This window comes from Pinus tabuliformis, chromosome X (genome assembly GCF_031772625.1).
Source record: "Pinus tabuliformis cultivar Carrire ecotype Pingquan chromosome X, CPIR1, whole genome shotgun sequence".
NCBI lineage: Eukaryota > Viridiplantae > Streptophyta > Pinopsida > Pinales > Pinaceae > Pinus > Pinus tabuliformis.
The window spans coordinates 44,453,729-44,475,780 of NC_142308.1; the positions used below are offsets into that span (position 1 = coordinate 44,453,729).

A 22,052-nucleotide genomic window follows, 5' to 3' on the forward strand; every position below is an offset into this window, starting at 1 on the left:
TATCTGTCTTCAGTGCTTCAGAAATGTCTCAAATATCAGCTCTAGATCTTCTTCCAGTTACTTATGGTGATTCGATAGATTTTGATGAGAATAATGATGAAGGTCAAGCAACTAAAATAGATGCTCTTTCTGGACTTCCTATTAGTGTTTAGATCTTCTTCCAGTTACTTATAGTGATTCAGTAGATTTTTATGAGAATAATGATGAAGGTCAAGCAACTAAAACAAATGCTCTTTCCAGACTTCCTATTAGTGTGAGAACACGTGAAAATTGTCAAGAACTTTATGGCATTCCATATGCCACTAGAAGTGATGTTTGTGTCCAACACCTGCTAGAAGGTCAAAAAAAATTGTCCACGTTAACTACAAAAATAAAGATAGAAGAAACTCACGATGACCCTATTCAACAAGAACTAAAGAAGAATATAGATATGGGGATTTGTTAAATATTTCAATGGGAAAGGACAAATATAACATGGAGGAAATGTCAAATAATAAACCAAACCAATCATCAGAAAGGAATATAACCTGCCACACATCCATTGCTGAGTATCAGAACAGCTCTAATGAACTCAATGTTGATGAAACTCAAATTTCCTTTATAGTAAAAAGCAATCAACTACATAAAGGTATTTTGGTTCCTCCATCTTCTGAATTAGTTCTAATACATTCAATAATCCTTACAAAAGCTTGAAAAAACTTCAATGAGCAATGCTCTTTATATGTTTCTCCCAATACAAAATTATCATTCCCTGTTCAACAAAGGTAGTGAAACGATCCCTAAGCCTGTGAATGCATTGGACTGCTGATAAGTACAATTCTTAACTTTAGAGAAGTATGAGTGAAAATTGTGACATGAGTGAGAAAGGATTTTTCTCTTCTGGAATTGGAAACAATAAATCTTACCCAATATACTATATCTTCTTCAAATTCTTGAAGTTTTTTGGGTTGTTAGTTGTCAAGTCTTTATATGGCACAAGGTTACCACACCGTCCTCTGTGTAACCAAGAATTCCTTTCAATTTTCCCTCAGATTCCCCCCTATAAAATGAAATGTACCATATATAGTTAAAATGAAATACATAACCTCGAAACTTATTCCTGACAGAGATTGTATATATCCTCATCCCTTCCTCTTCTTGGGGGTAACTGAGACTACTTACTTAATGGCCGCCTTGATCTCGTCATAAGTGGCAAACTTCTCAAGTCTAATAGCCAAATCAACAGCTGAAACATCTGGTGTGGGTACTCGGAAGGCCATTCCAGTCAACTTTCCATTGAGAGCTGGTAGAACCTTGCCAACAGCCTTCAAAAATACAATCACAATTAGTAGCTGTGAGAACATAAAAGGTGATGCTGGTGGGGATTCATATTAACAAAATTAGAAGAAAAATATGCAGAACCCAACTAGATTACAGAGAATTAACCAATTGCAAGTACACAGTTAATGTTTCTCCAAAGAAATCCAATAAACAAATAAAACCTAATCACCCTAAGCATGGGACAATATGATAAAATGCGAAAATTAGGTAAGAAATAAAAAATATTAAATTCAAATGGGATCCAATGTCAAGCAACTGTGTTGTTGCGCCTACTATAAAGAAGTGGTACTTCCCATTTGCTCTCCTAACAGTCACCTAAATTTCAAGAGTAACCATAAGGATGAACAAACACCAGTGGAAAATAAAAACAGACAAGCTTAACAAAGTGGGATTTACAAAGAGATAATTTGGATGTAAAGATAGGAAAATGTTGAGCCCTAGGTTTCAAACAACAGTGCACATTCATGACTGCATGAAAGTAATGGTAACAAGCTGTATTTTGTCACTTGACATGGTAAGGTGGTAGTCTCACTGTTTGTTGCTCAGGTAAGACCCTGGTCATACTAAGTTTTGTTCAAGTAAGGTCCTGATCATAACTTCCCATGAAGAGAAGACATTTCAGACATTTCAGGTTTCTCGGGGCTATCTTGAAGCAGCTGAGGTAATTTTTATACATGAAAAGAATGGCCGAAAGAATTGTCTGAGAAGTAAATCAATAAAACTAACCTTATAAAGTGTTTAATGTGAATGATAATCACCATAATAAAATATTTACTGATGGTTTTAAATATGTTTAATCATAATTGATAATTTGTTGCTTCCTACCTTAGCTGCTCCTGTACTGTTAGGAATAGTGTTAAAACCAACTCCTCGGTCACCTCGCCAATCCTTCTTTCATGGTCCATCAAATATCTTCTGTGTTGTTGTTTACATACAAAAACATAAGTCAATGCAGCTTGCAAACGCCTTGTATCAATAAAATTCAAGGGCATAATACTAGTTCATAGTAAGTGTACCTGTGATGGAATGGACAGTTGTCATGAGACCTTCAACAATGCCAAACTTGTCATTGATTACCTGCCAGAGAAAACGGAATGTTTTTTTTCTCTTTTAACATATGGTTCCTCCCCAAGAATATGTAATTTTTCTCATATAAAGACACCTATACAATGAAAACTGTGATCATTTATTAAAAATATCACTGCAAACCTTAGCCGAAGCCAAGCAGTTAGTAGTACAACTTGCATTTGAAACAATGTTCAAATCAGATTTGTATTGGTGCTCATTAACCCCAACAACAAACAAAGGTGCATCCTTGCTTGGAGCTGAGATAACAACTTTTTTAGCACCTGCCTATTAGAAATCAACAAAAAAAAATTATTATATGGAGTTCAAATTGTAATTTCCATTGTTGCACTTTATACCATTTGAAATTTACAAAATTAGATATGTTAATAGCCTTTCAAATTAGATATTTTTTCATGCACCACAAAAAAAAATCATAGAATAGATTAACAAAACAAAACAAAACAAAAAAACATGTTATTTTTTAATCACCTCATCAATTTCAAATAGTCACAACTATGGAGCAATTTTACGGTAACCTTTCATGAGGTGACTGCTCAATTTGAAAGAAGTTTCAACTTAGAATAGGGTTGGTTATGCCGATATCAATCAACAGTGTCAATTTTATAAATTGAGAAAGAGCCAAAGCGGACATGCTATTGCCAAATCTGCTTGCTCATGTAGGGAGGGAGCGGTATTACTGATAAATGATATTTGAGGTAATTAAGGAGTTGTCACATGTAGGGAGGGAGCGGTATTACATGTGACAACTCCTTAGTTACCTTAAATATCATTTATCAACTTTTAGGTACATTGTATTTTTAATTAGTAGCGTGTCGGATAAACTTTGAAGGAAAAAATCAATTATAATTGAATTGTGGAATGGTAATATTCAAACCTTCAAGTGAGCAGCTCTTTTCTCTTTGTTGGTGAAGACACCTGTGGATTCAACTACATACTCTATTCCGACCTCGCCCCATGGTATTTCCTTAGAATTTCTACAGCTTTCAAACCAAAATGTGAATAGTTAGACAAATGGGAACAAATAGACAATGTCGGCACTTACACTCTATTCATGCCTAAGCTCAAGCAATAATTGACCTAAGAAACTCTCATTGATCTCCATAAACAAGTGTTTTACCTAAAACTGAATACAGCAACAGATTTTTCTCCAAAGAGTAAATTTTTCGAGTCTTTTACCTTGACTTCATGATGCTTCCACTGTTCGTGGACACTGTCATACTTGAACATATAATTTTGAAAAATAACAGAGGCACAGAAATTATTGCAGAGATCTTGAGTGGGCAAAATATGGTAGAAGAAAGCTATCAAACGAGTTAATAAAATCTTCCTGTTTCAGTTTGTCCGTAAAACATAAATGATGTTGGAATAAATCGAAGAACAAAAAATGCAAAACGAAGAACAATCTTTAGGTAGACGATCCAAAATTCATCAAGAGAATGATGTGCAAATATGCCTAAATTTCAATGAAGAATTCCTCCTAGATAGATAAATAAGGAAGAAGAGAAAATTTTCTCATTTAAAAGGACTTTATGAAAGAATAATGTATATATTACACAAGCGGACTTTGCCAAAGAATAATGTATTCATTATGCAAATGAACTCAAATATTCTTGAAAGATACTGTATATAATGATCGAGCAGGATTTGAAGAAAGCAAATCAAGCCTTGATAACATTTCTGGCTTAACAAAGTGGGCTTTACAAAGAGATAATTTGGATGTAAAGATAGGAAAATCGTGAGCCCTAGGTTTCGAACAACAATGCACTTTCATGACTGCGTGAAAGTAATGGTAACAAGCTGTATTTTGTCACTTGACATGGTAAGGTGGTAGTATCATTGTTTGTTGCTCAGGTAAGACCCTGGTCATACTAAGTTTTGTTCAGGTAAGGTCCTGATCATAACTTCCCATGAAGAGAAGACATTTCAGACATTTCAGGTTTCTCAGGGCTATCTTGAAGCAACTGAGGTAATTTTTTACTTGAGACATGATGTTGCCAAATCTCCTTGCTCATGTAGGGAGGGAGCGGTATTACATGTGACAACTCCTTAGTTACCTCAAATATCATTTATCAACTTTTAGGTACATTTTATTTTTAATTAGTAGCATTTTGAATAAACTTTGAAGGAAAAAATCAATTATAATTGAATTGTGGAATGGTAATATTCAAACCTTCAAGTGAGCAATTGCTTTCTCTTTATCGGTGAAGACACCTGTAGATTCAACCACATACTCTGTGTCGACCTCACCCCATGGTATTTCCTTAGGATTTCTACATTTTTCAAACCAAAATGTGAACAGTTAGACAAATGGGAACAAATAGACATTTCAGCACTCACACTCTATTCATGCCTAAGCTCGAGCAGTAATTGACCTATGAAAATCTCATTGATATCCATAAACAAGTGTTTTACCTGAAACTGAATATAGCAATAGATTTTTCTCCAAAGAGTAAGTTTTCGAGTCTTTGACCTTGACTTCATGATGCTTCCATTGTTCGTGGACACTATCATACTTGAACATATAATTCTGAAAAATAACAGAGGCATAGAAATTACTGCAGAGATCTTGAGTGGGAAAAATATGGTAGAAGAAAGCTATCAAACGAGTTAATAAAATCTTCCTGTTTCAGTTTGTCCGTAAAACATAAATGTTGTTGGGAATAAATCGAAGAACAAAAAATGCAAAACAAAGAACAATCTTGAGGTAGACAATCCCAAATTCATCAGGAGAATGAAGTGCAAATATGCCTAAATTTCAATGAAGAATTCCTCCTAGATAGATAAATAAGGAAGAAGAGAAAAAATGCTCATTTAAAAGGACTTTACCAAAGAACAATGTATATATTATACAAGCGGACTTTGCCAAAGAATAATGTATTCATTATGCAAACGAACTAAAATATTCTTGAAAGATACCGTATATAATGATCGAGCAGGATTTGAAGAGAGAAAATCAAGCCTTGATAACATTTCTAGCTTAACAAAGTGGGTTTTACAAAGAGATAATTTGGATGTAAAGATAGGAAAATCGTGAGCCCTAGGTTTTGAACAACAGTGCACTTTCATGACTACGTGAAGGTAATGGTAACAAGCTGTATTTTGTCACTTGACACGGTAAGGTGGTAGTCTCGTTGTTTGTTGCTCAGGTAAGACCCTGGTCATGCTAAGTTTTGTTTAGGTAAGGTCCTGATCATAGCTTCCCATGAAGAGAATACATTTCAGACATTTCAGGTTTCTTAGGGCTATCTTGAAGTAGCTGAGGTAATTTTTTTACTTGAGACATGCTATTGCCAAATCTCCTTGCTCGTGTAGGGAGGGAGCAGTATTACATGTGACAACTCCTTAGTTACCTCAAATATCATTTATCAACTTTTAGGTACATTGTATTTTTAATTAGTAGCATGTCGAATAAACTTTGAAGGAAAAAATCAATTATAATTGAATTGTGGAATGGTAATATTCAAACCTTCAAGTGAGAAGTTTCTTTCTCTTTATCGGTGAAGACACCTGTGGATTCAACCACATACTCTGAGCCGACCTCACCCCATGGTATTTCCTCACGATTTCGACAATTTTCAAACAAAAATGTGAATAGTTAGACAAATGGGAACAAATAGACAATGTCAGCACTCACACTCTGTTCATGCCTAAGCTCAAGCAGTAACTGACCTACGAAACTCTCATTGATCTCCATAAACAAGTGTTTTACCTAAAACCGAATACAACAACATATTTTTCTCCAAAGACTAAAGTTTTCGGGTCTTTGACCTTGACTTCATGATGCTTCCACTATCCGTGGACACTGTCATACTTGAACATATAATTCTGAAAAATAATAGAGCACAGAAATTACTGCAGAGATCCTAAGTGGGCAAAATATGGTAGAAGAAAGCTATCAAAGGAGTTAATAAAATATTCTTGTTTCAGTTTGTCCGTAAAACATAAATGTTGTTGGGAATAAATCGAAGAACAAAAAATGCAAAACGAAGAAAAATCTTCAGGTAGACGATCCAAAATACATCAGGAGGATGATGTTCAAATACGACTAAATTTCAATGAAGAATTCCTCCTAGATAGATAAATAAGGAAGAAGAGAAAATTGCTCATTTAAAAAGACTTTGCCAAAGAATAATGTATTCATTATGCAAATGAACTCAAATATTCTTGAAAGATACCGTATATAATGATCGAGCAGGATTTGAAGAGAGCAAATCAAGCCTTGATAACATTTTTGGCTTCAGGGTTTCATTCCTAGAATATACTTTATAATGACAAGAGAATAGAGCTAATCAAAATTTTAAATATGCCAAAGATCTGTATTTTTAGTGATTGATTCTGTGTCAATGATCCGTAAATCGATCAAACTTGTCCACAAAGAGTATTCTAAAGTGTTTGCAGAAATGCTTTATCAATATCAAGTTCAAAAGAAACACAGATTAGCGGCTATAATATGCATTTGCTATAAATGATTTTTCTCCAAAGAGTAAATTTTTCGAGTCTCTGACCTTGACTTCATGATGTTTCCACTATCCGTGGACACTGTCATACTTGAACATATAATTCTGAAAAATAACAGAGGCACAGAAATTACTGCAGAGATCTTGAGTGGGCAAAATATGGTAGAAAAAATCTATCAAATGAGTTAATAAAATATTCATGTTTCAGTTTGTCCGTAAAACATAAATGATGTTGGGAATAAATCGAAGAACAAAAAATGCAAAATGAAGAACAATCTTCAGGTAGATGATCCAAAATTCATCAGGAGAATGATGTGCAAATACACCTAAATTTCAATGAAGAATTCCTCCTAGATAGATAAATAACGAAGAAGAGAAAAATTGCTCATTTAAAAGGACTTTGCCAAAGAATAATGTATTCATTATACAAGTGGACATTGCCAAAGAATAATGTATTCATTATGCAAACAAACTCAAATTTTTCTTGAAAGATACCATATATAATGATCGAGCGGGATTTGAAGAGAGAAAATCAAGCCTTCATAACATTTTTGGCTTCACGGTTTCATTCTTAGAATATACTTTATAATGAAAAGAGAATAGAGCTAATCAAAATTTTAAATATGCCAAAGATCGGTATTTTTAGTGATTGATTCTGTGTCAATGATTCGTAAATCGATCAAACTTATCCGCAAAGAGTATTCTAAAGTGTCTGCAGAAATGCTTTATCAATATCAAGTTCAAAAGAAACACAGATTAGCGGCTATAATATGCATTTTCTGTAAATGAGGGTTTAATCGGCAATCTAAAAGACTAAAACTGCAAATTCATAAGTTGTTGAGAGCCAAAGAAAAGTAACTAAATAAATAGGAGGATCTGCATTGTTACTAAAATGCTTAAATAACAGCAATTATCTTCCGAATACATCTTTAAAATCAACCGATTATACAAATAAATCCCTCAATCTCATCCAGTAAGTCATCAAAAGAAAAAAATCCTCAAACCCATGCACAAAGCTACAAAATCATGTCGAAATGCTTCAACAGATTTCAGTTGTCAGGTCTCTACATGGAACAAGGTTACCCCTGGCGTAAAAATTGTAGACGAAAATTCACAAGCGTCTTCAACAACACCCAACACGAATCTGAAGAAAAATTTCGACAACGGCAATGGATTTCTTTTCTTCCTCTGGGACGGATTCGCCCTCGACTCCTGCAGATTCAATCACGAAAACCATTTGGACGCAGCAGTCGTCATTAGATGATTCATCTCTGACCTTATTTGATCCGGATATCATTTCTACATTCAGGAAAGCCATGGATGAAATTTCCCCAGATATTTGATGTAGCCCATTTCAGAGGTATGTCAGGGAAGCACGGGAAGCAAGAGAAGAGAAGGCGAAAAGGGTACCCCAGGCAAATCTTTCAGGCTCCGACCTAGCAGCATTCAGGCAAGGGTGAATAATTTGCAACAGATAATAGACGAGAGGTCAACCAAATGACCCCCCATATCCAGAGAACCTTCACTTTCCCTTCATCCAACGATTAATAATCCTCTAATCGTCTAACACATAATCTAATGGCATACAGGCATGACAAGTATATTTTAGCGAAGTTCATTTCAGAGGGAAACGCCTTACGGCGTAATTATGCTGTCCATGCTCCCCTTGAGTAAATGTTGAATTCTCTGATCAAACTCCCCCTTTGTACATGCTAAGATGTACTAAACCATCCATGCTCCCCCTGAGAACATGCAGAGTCTGCAAAAATATTTTTCAAAAGAATAACATGACTCTACAACTCAACTAAGTGAGTATGACCTTCCTATCACCAATGACTCATACATAAATCAATCTCCCAACCAAGTGGAGATATACGAAATGTTTATACATGACTGAAATAGAAATTATTACATCATCCTTCCCATGCATAATGGGGGTACAAATTACATCATATGACTCATGGGTCTTTAAAAGATATACATAAAATTTAGACCAAAGACCTAAACAAGACCATGATAATCATCAACTATCATACACCATATATTATTTGCACCATAAGAATCTTTCAGCAACATCAGCAACCTGTATATTTCCATCATCAAAAGAGTCACCTGAATCAAGACAATTATGTGGATCTGTACCAAGGTCTTCTAAGATAATGCCAACAATGCGTTATTAGAAGCATATGCTCCCCCTAAACGTGTGCCATACCATCATCAAACAGAGCAGATAAGTGACTGAACCATATCAGACTCCTTTTCTGTAGTCTATACCGCTGCTTTTTCCTCAGAACACCATATATGCGACTGTGCAGCGTCTAACTTGCATATATACGTGACTTCTCTTCATAATAGGTGTGTATGCAAATTGGAATACTGAAGTTTTACACTTTCAGCTTCCCCTGGGTCTGTTATGTCTGCAAACTGAGCTATGCCACATCTTTCTGACAATAATTTTGTCTTCTTCAATACCTGGGATTGAGATGATGTATGCTCCTTTTGGTTTGGTGTCCAAATTTTTCTCCTGCATTCCTTTACTTTATGTCCAAACTTGTTACATGCATAACATCTTACATGTTTCATATTCCTTTTATTGCAATCAATAGCTTTGTGACCAAACATATTGCAAGCAAAACAATATCCCTTAAAGTACCTAGAACTTGATGATTTTTCTGTGTGATGGTCTTGAACCATTCTATTTCTGCATTTGGCTACAACATGTCCAAAATTATGACATTTAAAACATTCAACATCATTCTTTGAAGGAAATAACCGACTATTACTTCCACGGTTTTGAAGAATCTCTTTCCTTGGTTGTTGATGGGGTTGACTTTCTATTTCCTTATTGAGCATCTCAGATTTTTCATTGGAGTTTCTTATCTTACCTTGTGAACTAGATTCACCTTCATGAAAACCAAGACCAGTCTTTACAATGTGTGAATGCTGAACTTTGAGGATTTCATCTAACTTTTCTGATACTTTAGCAAATCTAAGATTCAGAGTCTTTGTCTTTTCAAGTTCTTTTCTTAGACTTACCACTTCACATTCTAACACTTCATTGTGTTTTTCCTTTTCAGTGAGTTGATGTGTCACTGTGTTTATGACTGTATCCTTTTCTGCCAAACTGATTTTAAGTTCACTGATTTCTTTAAGGAAATCTTCCTTTTCTGATCCATTATTTTCATATGCCATGAGTAGTTTAATTTCTTGATCATCTTCATCACTATTGGACAAGCCATCACTATCATCATGAGTATAATAACTTCTATTACCTTCTTCAGACATCTTTCCTTTGTTATGAGGGCATCTAGCAGTGTAATGACCAACTCTACCACAAGAAAAGCATTTGAAAGGTAGCTTACCTTTGAACCTTCCAGAACCCCGTTGAAGCTTCTTGACAAAATTTACCTCATCTTCTTCTTCTGAAATGTGTATTGATTCATTAATTTTTTATTTTCCCTTTGTTGATGCTTTAAATGTGGCTTCTCTCTTATCTGATGGTCCTCCTTTTCTCATCTCAAAGGCATTTAAGATTCCGTGAAGCTGTGTCATAGTGATATTCTGCAGATCCTGTTTTTCTTCTATGGTAGACACTTTGGGTTCAAATTTAGTAGACAAGGATCTCAAGCATTTCTCAACTAAGACAACTTCCTTAATTTCTTCACCCAGATTCTTCATACAATTGACAACCTCATCTATATGTAGGAAGTAACTAGCTATGCTTTCATCACTATGCATCTTAAGAGTTTCATACTGAATTCTGAGAGTTTGAAGCTTAGCATGTTTTACCTGAGAGTCTCCTTCGTAGCTCAGAACGATTTTGTCCCATATTTCTTTGGCTAATTTGAGCTGCATGACCTTGACAAACTCTGATTTTGACAAACTTCCCAATAAAATAGTGACAACTTTGGCATTGGTTTCATAATCCTTTTTACCTGCCGTATCTGTAGGAATTGTTGTTGGAAATGTATATCCTTTTTCCACAATTTCCCAAACATCCATTCCAAGCGATTGTAGATAGGCTGTGGTTCTTATTTTCCAGTAAACAAAATTGCTCCCATCGAAGATTGGTGGTCTGATGGATCCCATGCTCTCTTGATTATTCATTTTGATGGATCTCCCTTCAAGCGATCAAGCTTCTTCTGAAGGACCTACTCTGATACCAATTGTTGGAAATAATACTAAGAGGGGGGGTGAATCAGTATTAGCAAATCAATAACTTTTTCATTTCCATAATCAAATTCATATATGCTACTTCATTTAAGGGAACTCGCGTGTACACGCAAATTTGTTTAATGAAACTAGTGTATATCCAGCAAACTTATGATTCAATTAATTCATCATATGTTGATCTTTAATCAATGCATCAGAACTTCATTAACCATATAAACAGTAACCAGGTGCAGTAAAAACAGAACAGATCATCACACATAAGAAACACACATGAACACCAAGATATAAGGTGGAAACCCATTGTGGACAAAAACCACCTGCTGTCTTCCTTTTAATATAAGAAAAACTTGTTTACAATCTTGTATTGGCGTAGACTCATACCAGTACGCAGGCACCCACCTGCAGAAGGCCACAACCTTCTCTCATTCTCCAGCTTCTACTGGAAGGGAGCTACAACTCCCTGGCTCTTGTACTAGCCGATATGTTTACCAGTATGTAGGCGTCATCCTACTGAATGCTCCAACCTTCACTCTTCCTCCAGGGACCACGTCTCATAAATTTTCAAACTGGATACTCCTAGAACACAACACCATAATCTGAAGGAAATGTTTCATCCAATTTTCATACTGGACCCATCAAAAACATTGAAGCTCAAAATCAATCACCACTACAACACAACCTTTGCACTCAATCATCAATCTCTGAATCACCCAACAACTGAATCACTGAAGCCCTGTCATCAAAACACAGTCACCAGAACATAGAGCAGAACCCAGAACTCTGCAACAACCACTAGAACCAACTGCAAATTCAGATATCATATTTCATAATGTATACGCTACTTTGATGAACCGAACCAGCATGTATACATGCTTTTACCAAAGCGAACCCGTGTACAGATCTGCAAATACTAACTTAAACACTTCACAGCTATTTCAGAATTCAGTCATACCTAGATCATAACATTTGCAGAATAAAACATGCGTCAGTATTCAGATCTAGTCTATCAATGATCAAACCACATAATGATAATACATTCCAAGCCTTAAGATCCTGATCCATCATCCATCATCATCCACATAGGTGCATCCTTAGTTCAGATCAAGCAAAGCATCACAAACCCATAACCTGCATACTGGATCTCACACTTCATCAGATATTCAATACTTGCACACTTGGCCTAATGATCTTCTCCTCCTTTTATAGTTTTAGGCCTTTCTCAATATCATGGACCAAAACCACTTAGTTCATCAGATATTCAATACTTGCACACTTGGCCTAATGATCTTCTCCTCCTTTTATAGTTTTAGGCCTTTCTCAATATCATGGACCAAAACCACTTAGTACCAATACCTTGGACCAAATACCTAGGGTCAATACTTCGAATCAGATACTTTGGACCAATACCATGGATCAAAATACCATGAACCAAATACCTTGGACCAAAACTTAGTTTTTTAAGATATATGTGCCTTTCCTTCTGTGAAAGTGTGTGTGTATGTTATACGCTCGTTATGGTCTGTTAACCTGCGTTTATACTCTTCTTTGTCAAGGTGAACCTACATATACCTCTCTCTGATCATTAATTCTTTTATATTGACCTGCCGCACTATGATATGTTATCTGAGTGAGTTTCCATCAAGGACAACACCTGTATCATAATGCAAATAGTGCGCAGAGAAGCACAGCGTGAGAGGGAGTTGGTCACATTGTAAGTGAAGGGCTCACTACAATGTCGAAGTTGTAGGCAGGTCTCCAGTATGAGGACATGTTGGAGGGGTTGTCCAACTATAATCCTTGGAAAGAAAGGATCAAGTTGGTCTTACAGGTCAACAAGCTCTGGAAGTTTGCCGAGAAAGAGATAAAAAAGCCAACCGACCCTAAGGAGCTTGAAATATATGAATATTTGGATGTGAGGGAAAGATTGATCATCCTAGATGGTGTGAAGGATGCCCTAATACCTCATTTGTTTGGGAAGAACAATTCACATGAGATGTGGATGGCTCTTCAAAATTTGTTCCAAAATAAGAACAAGAATCAGGTACTGGTATTGGAGGATTATCTGAAGTCCACCAAGATGATAAAGGGTGAAAGTGTGACCTCATATCTAACGAGATTGTCTTAGATCAAAGATGTGCTTTCTTCCATCGGTGTGTCTACCTCAGATGGAGATATATTGTAAGGATTTCCTTGAAAGGGTTCACCGAGGATTGGACGCCCTTCATCAAATGGATCGTTGCCAGGGAGAAGTTGCTAGACTGGGATAGGTTGTGGGATAACTTCATTCAGGAAGAGTTACGAGATGAGGATCTTCATCCGAAGAAGAAGGCTTCAGATGATGACATGGCACTTGAATCACAAATGAAGGGTAAGCAAAAGAAGGACTTGAGTAAAGTCAAGTGTTTCAACTGTGGCGAGATGGGTGATTTTTCTTCGAGATGTCTGATGAAGAAGAAGGTAAATAATGAGAAGAAGAAAGGAAAGAAGGTCATCGGTGTTTCCACTTCAGCAAAGATAGATTATCTCACAAGGAGATTGGAAGAGGAGGACTATGCTGTGATTTCTCATTTCTCATAGGGTACTGTCAATGAGGATGGATCGTACATGGATAGTGGTGTGACGAAGCATATCACAGGGTCACAGGAGGTTTTTGAGACTCTATCTGAATGGGACTCAAAGTTTCACAAGGTGTTGGGTGACAAGAGTCAGTTGGAGATCTGAGGACCAGGCATTGTGTCATTCAGGATGGATACAGGACATGTGATGCAAGTCCAAGATTTACGGTTGGTAGCAGGACTAAGATATAATATGATTTATGTCTCTATGATCAAGAGGAAGGGTTTTGACATCTTGTTCCAGGATGGGAAGGCAAGACTCGGGCCTAGATCCTCTAAGTCTGATGGGATTGTACTCGAAATTAGAGAACATGGTCTCTACAGGTTGATGGGCAAGCATGTGGATCATGGAAAGAAGCAGGTGGAGTAGGTAAAAATTCCAAAGAATCAGGAGAAGGTGCAGGTACAAGTTCCAAAGAAGCAAGTGCGGGTGCAGGTTCCAGAGACTCAGAGGGAGTCAAGTTTGAGAGGGAGCTTGCAGATTTAGAGGGAGACTCTTTAGCCCAAGAATATCGCGTGGTCAGTGGGGAGCAAGGGTGCTCCTACAATTTCCAAGAAGGAATCATGGAGAGAGTGTAAGATGTTACACGAAAAGAAGAAGAAGCAGGGTGCTTCCAGCAGTGATAGCGACACTTCCGAGAAGGCTATAGTTCACCGTACAGGGATTGTCACGATTCTGAGCGCCAGGAGTTGGGAAAGTGTTGCGAGCAGTGAAGACAATGAAGAAGTACTTCCTAGTCTTGTAAGTACCTCCCTCGCTAAGAGGGAATGTTGATTTTTGTAGCTTGGGAGGTACTCCATGCCCTAGGGTTTAGGGTTTGGAGGGAAAATCACCACAAGGGAAGCTTGTGGGCTTGGAACCCAAGTGTGGGGTTTTGCACCCATAGTGATTTGGGCCAAAACCATGATGGAGCTATGACATGTGATGGATGAGAATGATAGTGCTCAGCAATATGATTCCAGCACATCGAGAATCATCTGAATCCAAGTTGTCGTTAGAGAGAAATGAATTTTTGAAGTTGACAAGGTAATTATTTGTTACCAAGTCATGTAGGCTTGGTGTAAAAATAATCCAATAGATGTGTCTCTTAGAAATTCATGGAGCCCCTTATATGTCTATAAATTAAGGGTGATTTGGAGTCATTTGAGCATCCAAGTGTGACAATACATCACCAAGGGGAGCTCTGAAATCTCAAGGAAGTTGCAGCCAGCTAGAGAGGGCCAACGGGACAATGTGGGAATTTCTAAGTGGAGGTCGAGTTGCTAAGGTTATAGCGGGTTGTATAAAGGCATGTTCTAGGGTTGTTTCATGTGAATTTAAGGTTGGTTTCTAGGCAAAAGAGGTCGTAGGGCTAGAGGGAAAAACAAATATGTGTTAGGGCTATTTGGTGGAGTTTTGGAGGGGGTTGAAGGCCTAAAGCAATTTTTGTGCTAGGTTGCTGGCCATAGCCAGCAGCTGGGCTAATTCTTGGTGATGTGTTTAGGGTTAAACAAGGCCAAAAGGAGCAGCGTAGGTGTGGAGGGTTATTCCCTTGGAGGATTGCAACCTGAACAGAGTTTCTTTTTCTGATTTGCATGGAGGATAGCATTGTAGGGTGATGCCCTAACCAATGATGAAGTGATAGCAGTGCACCATGGTGAACAATAGTGTTTTGTGAGGTGTATTAGGTCAAATTTTTTTACTAGAATGGATTATGATTGTTGCAACCTGTTAGTGCCATGTGGAGGACATTACGTCGAGGTGAAGTGTCTTCCTAGGAGTAGAACTGACAGTGATGTGATTAGGTACCATTGATATGTCAATTAGAGGGCAGTGTGTTGGCTACCCAAAGTAGCCTTAGAGCAGCAGACAAGAAAGACGTTGTTAATGCGTGATCAGGTGAAGTTTATAGCCTAAAGAGAATCACTTTGATGGACAAAAGTGACAGCTAGATTGGCATATTAGAGCTCGAGTATTGGCCAGCCTAGAGAGCAGTTTGATGAGCATGTGTTCATTGTAGCAGATGTGACTTGCAACAATGATAGGATGCAGCTCTCTTGGAGTCTTGACATGTAGTATCCTTAATGGACTAAGGAACTACTAGTGAGTAGTATGGTAGCGAAGGACCGGCAGGACAAGATATGACATCGAAGTTATGCAATGAAGATTGTCATTGTATCTTGTATACCATAGACTGTTGTATTACTCAGATTTGGTTTAATATAACGAAGATTGGTGATTGTACATTATTGTACAATTTTGCTTAAACCTATCTATATTGCACATATGTTAGTTACTGCTTTATATTTCCGTTGTGCAAAGTAGTTTATGGTTGATATTCTTGGTTTGGTAGCGTCAGTGATTTTAAGACACTAACCTAGACTCAAGGTCATGGAAATTCAACCGGCGGTTACAGATTGGTATCAAAGCATGGTTCACCCCTCTGACTGGATGGTTGTGTGTTGGTCATGCATTCATGTCGGTTTCACATGTGTTAGTCATCCTTGAATTCTTTTTGCATATGCATGGTGTTGGTCATGGTCGTAGTGATGTCGCCATGGGAATAAGGATGTTGTTGTGTGAAGTGTGAATTCATGAGTGTATGATTGGGTACATGTTGTTTATGTTTGTGTACGATCAGTATACAGTGACATGGTTTTTGTTGTCACACATGATTTCATGGCATGTGTAGTTGATATGTCATGCATTAATGACTAGACTCTAGCTAGAATGATGGACATATGGTTATATGCCTATGTGTTATATTAGGTTGTCATGATTATATCGTACATGTATCACAATGATTTTTTGATATTGCAGACAATGTATCCTCCTCGAAGTATACTAAGGTACGTTGAATTATTGTGATTTGGTTTAGCTGACATAGTATGCCTTGCAGGAAAGAGATCAAAATGGATACCAAGATGGTAGACTACAAAGACTCTCTCTATGAATCAAGTGAGCAATGTGGTGTTTGGTACTCTTTTGATTTGGCAGATACATTAAGAAGCTTGAAGGAATAAATAAGGAGTTGTAAAGTGGACAATGACAAAATCATGTAGGCACAAGAGAAACAACTAGAGGTTAATGCAATACTACTTCAGATTTTGTCAGAATTGCAACGACAGGGACCACTTCAGATTAGCCATGAGTGGGAGGACAGAATTAATGCTTCATATGGCAGCAGGTCTTATGGTAGTCACAGGTTGGATAGAGACGACACGATCATAGATGGAAGGTTGTTGGACACTCCGTATAGGAGAGGTGATGGACATAGGTACTATTCTAGTTTTGGTTTGGACAAGTATCATGATCATCGTTGTTATCACCCTTACATGAGGAGTGATAGGAGATACTTGTTAGATGAGTTTAAGAAAGCAAAGCCAACTACCATTGACGGAGAGATGAATAAATCACAAGATTCAAAGGTGTGGTTACTTGGTATGAGGAAGTTTTTTAGATTGCATGAGTATTTAGAAAACATGAAAGCAAACATAGCCATTTTCAGTCTCAAAGGTAAAGCAAATATTTGGTGGGAAGATGTGAAGAATGTTGAAGGTATACATGAGGATTATTTGACTGGGCATGAGTTTGAGAGGCTCTTCAAGAAGAAGTATTTGTCAGAGAGATACTTTGATGACAGAGCTAAGGAGTTTTATGAGTTGTGGATGGGTTCCATGACAGATGATGAGTATACTAACAGGTTATTAGAGCTGTGGAGATATGTGCCTTACCTCAAGGAGGAGAAGGCTAAGGTTTAGAGATTCATCAGTGGACTTCCAGTAGCATACTGATCCGAATTTATATAGGAACACAACAAATTACAGAGATAACCATAAACATAGAGATGCAACGGAAATAATACTTCACTTCATTAATGTAAAATACTGAAATATGCTTACAAACAGAAATGGAAATAAACCAGCTAGGGGTATGGTAGCTTATCTCTGAGAAGAGATGTGGCAGCTGCATGCCTCTGAACTACCTTACAATGAGGCTCAAGGGCCTTTTTATTATTGAACAATAAGAGCAAACCCTAAACAACCAAAACCCTAACCCGAGGAGATGTAACACCAAGAGATTATGGGCCCCGTTGGGGTGAGTTGGACAACCAACTTCCCGGGGTCGTGACTTGGTCATATTATCTCTGTTTGACGCGCATGATACCCGTTGGAAATATCTCTCCGAGGACTACAACGGAAAAGATGATTTTAGATAGAGAACTGAAAAACTAAAAGAAGCAATGGTGGGGGTCCAAGTGGAATTGGCAGGTGGCCACCAATATCCCCCCTTAGGAAGCAATGGTCCCCATTGCATTGAGTTCCTCCATGAGATGAGGAAACTTCTGCTGAACTTGGTCCCTGGTGAGCCACTTGCCCTGGTGAAGGAGTTGGCCTTCTTTGACAACTCGATACATTTGGATATTCTATTGGCGAGTGTGCTTGATATGTGTGTCCATGACCCGATTAGTTGCAGCTTGTTCCATGCAATCTGGATTCAAATCTGTGGGTGTGAGTTGTTCTGCAATGTCGGATGTGTCTAGTAATGGTGGAAAGTATGGCCAAAGGCGGTCCACATTGAACACTGGGTGCATGCCAAGGAATGGGGGAATGTTGAGCTCAAATGCATTATCTCCCACAACCTTGTTAATGATGTAAGGACCATATCAGAGTGGTCTAAGTTTCTGATAGGCTCTAGTAAGGCATTCCTTTCGCAAATGCAACCTCACTTTGTCGCCCACCTGAAACTTGTGTGGCACCCGATGTTGATCATGTCGCTGCTTGTACTTGGCATTTGATTTCTCCAGAATGTCATGGACCTACTGGCGAATATGTTGGATGTGCTCAATGAAGTTGTTTTCCTTATCTGTTTCAGACTGGACATGAGCCGAATCTACGTGAGTAGTTGCAAATGGTATGACCACATCAATGGGGCATAGTGGTTGGAATGACAAGCCCACCTAAAAAGGGTTGTGGCCATTCGAGATGTGGAGAGCCCGGCTATAGTTGTGCTGAACATAGGAGAGGCTCTCGTCCCATGTGTGTGGATGCTTTGAGTTATACATGTGCAGAATGTGTACGATCATCCTGTTGACAACCTCTGTTTGGCCATTAGTTTGAGGATGGAAGGTTGTCGGCTTAGTGAGTTTGGTGTCCAGCATCGACCAGAGACTGGACCAAAATGTACTGAGGAACCTACTATCCTGATCTTAGATGATAGATTGTGGGATCCTAAAGTGTACCCACACTCGTTCAAAGAAGAGTTTTGCAGTGGATTTTGTTGTGATATTCTTCTTGCAGGCCGCCATAATGGCCATATTCGAGAACCTGTCGACGACCACAAAAACACAATCCTTTCCATGCTTGGTGGAAGGAAAGCCTGACATGAAATCCATGGAGATGGATTCCCAAGGTCGACTAGGGGTAGGCAGTGGGGTATAGAGGCCTTGCTTCTTGGTGGTCAGTTTGGCAATGGCGCAGGCAGTGCATGATCTAATGTACTTCCCGACATACTGTCGAAGATTCGACCAATAGAAATATTTCTGCATTACTGCCACTGTTTTCTCGACCCTAAAATGCCCAACAGCCCGACTATAGTGTGCTTCCCAAATCATCTTGGCATGCTCGCTTGAAGGAACACAAAGGTGACCTAGGTGGCATAGCAGGGCATCCTGGAGGTGAAAATCTGTAACATGCTGGCCCTCCCAGAGTGTCTGGTATGTGTGGCCGAATTCTAGGTCGCTTTTGTATAGAATTGGCCAATCAAAAGTCTCATGCCCACAAGAGTTGAGCATGGTGGTTAATGCCATGATCGGTGGTCGACTGAGGCAATCTACAACATTATTGGTGTTGCCCTTCTTATACTTGATATTCAAATGTAACTGTTGCAGGTATGTGGACCACTTCTGATGGCGATCATTCTGCAATTTCCCTTGGGTCTGTATGAACTGTAGGGGTCGGTGGTCTGTGTGGATGACCGTTTCCTTCCCCAAAATGTAATGCTTCCATTATCGGCAGGCCTGCACAATGGAATACATCTCTTTATCATAAGTGGGATACTTCCGGACTATGTCTGAAAGTGTCTCACTGTGATATGCCACTGGATGCCCGTGTTGAGTGAGGACTTCCCCAATAGCATAGTTAGAGGCATCTATCTCGACCTCAAATGGTTGTTGCAAGTCTGGTAATGCAAGCACTGGTGCTGAGTAGAGGTGATATTTCAATTCTGTGAATGCCTTCTGTTGAGATTCAGACCAAAATAATTTTTCTTTCGCTCCTAACTTGGTGACTTGACTCAAGGAACAAGTGATATGAGAAAATCCCAACACGAACCTACAGTAGAAGTTAGCAAGACCTAGAAAGCTACAGAGCTCTGTTAGAGTGGTTGTAGATGACCAATCCTGAATGACTTGGATCTTGGTTGGATCCACATGCACCCCCTGTTCATCAATAATGTATCCCAGATACTGAACCAGGGTCATCCCAAAAGTGCATTTCTCTAAATTGGCACATAACTTGTGTTGCCACAATGTTTGGAGAACCTGTCGGATGTGGTGGAGGTGCTCTTCCCAACTCTAGCTGAAGATCAAGATGTCATCCAAGTATACCACTACAAATGAGCTGGTGAATGGCTGCAAGATGTCATCCATTAGCCTCATGAAGGTTGCAGGAGCATTCGTCAATCCAAAAGGCATAACCAACCATTCGAAAAGGCCCTCCTTGGCTTTGAAGGCAGTCTTCCACACATCAGAGGGTTTGAATGGTACCTGGTGATATCTTGACTTCAAATCGATCTTGCTGAAATATTTTCCCCCTTCAGTTGGTCCAAGAGGTCATCAATCCATGGGATCAGGCACCTATTACGGATAGTGATCTTGTTTAGCGCCCGATAGTCAATACAGAGTCTCCAATTCCCATCCTTCTTCTGTACCAACAAGATCGGGCTCCCACAGGGCAATGAACTCAGACAGATGTGACCTTTCTATAGTAGCTCCTGAATCTGCCTCTTGATGAACTCAGACGGATGTGACCTTTCTACAGAAGCTCCTGAATCTGCCTCTTTATTTCATCGTTCTCCAAAACAGAGTGTTGATAGATTGGTCCATTAGGCAGTGGCGCACCTGGGGTCAGATCAATGGAGTGCTTAACCTACAGTGCAAAGGAACCCCTGCGGGGGAGGTGAAGATGTCCTCGTACTCCTTCACGACCTTGTCCATATGTAGTTTTCGTGCGGAGGGTCCCTGTCTCAAGGTCATGGCCATTGTCTTCTTCTTTCCTTGAGGGTGTATCATTAGGAAAACAAATTTCCCGGTTTTGGAAATGAGCTTACTAGATTGTTTTGCAATAACCAAAGAGATGGTGGTAGGCGGTGCTACCTTCGGTATCCTGTACAACTTATTTCCCAAAGTAGCAATAACAGCATGGAGCCTTGATTCATACACAGCATGTTGCTTCCACAAGTATGGTTGTCCTAATAATACATCACAAACTTCAAGGGGATCAATGTCACACAATACCTCATCCGTGAAGGGCTTGAGTTGTATGGAAGGCGACATTGTTGGCTCATGCGAAGATCCCGTCCTTGGTGAAGCCACCCGATGGTGTATGGTTGTGGATGTGATGTGGTCGATAAGCCCATCTGCTTCATGACCTCTGCCGAAATGAGGTTCTTTTGGCTCCCACTGTCGACAATGAACTGTAGCGGGGAGCCCTTTACCCACATCTGGGAGTGGAAGAGAAGCTCCTCCTCCTCTGGATCTTTGTGTTCCTCCTTCTGGATCTTCGTGGTGGCAATGTGGCATTGGGCTCTGCATCGATAATCTGCTTCCCTTTGTCATTCCCCTTGTCGAGTTCTAACTCAGAGTCAGAACATGCATCTGATTCTGAAACCTTTAGCTCGGCCACTAGTGACAGCTTGGCCCGACACTCACTTTTGTTGTGAGTGGAGCTCTTATGGAACTCACACCACTTTCACGTGTCCTTTTTTGGCTTCGCGGCATTGTTATTTGCTTGTAGCTTTAATGGGTTGTCTTAGGCCACCCCGCCTTTTTTTTTGTCCATTGTTCTATGATTTGGGGGCCCCTTTCCTTTGCTTTGGATTCGCAGATCCAAAGTCTCGCTTCTTTTGTTTAAACTTTTTCTCGACCTTGACAGCATATCGGTATGTTGTGCTGAGCAAGAAGATGTTCAGGAATCCTATTTCTTCCTAGATGTACTTGTGTAGGCAGCCACGATATTTGAGTATCAAATGCTGCTTCGAATCCTTAATACCCAACTTTGTGCGAAGGGTATGGAAAATATTGGTAAACTCTGGCACGTCTTGGTCCCTTCCCTACCGCAGCGTGGTCCACCTTATGTATTGATCCTCATAGCTTCTAACAGGGTAGTACTGTTCCTTGATGGCATCCCGAAATGAATT

The 22,052-nt window shown here is 38.9% G+C and overlaps 1 pseudogene; it reads right to left on the minus strand.

Moving 5' to 3' along the window:
• Positions 1 to 957: 957 nt before the first annotated feature.
• LOC149138242 (glyceraldehyde-3-phosphate dehydrogenase, cytosolic-like) overlaps positions 958 to 22,052 on the minus strand; it is a 144,110-nt pseudogene continuing 123,015 nt past the window's right edge.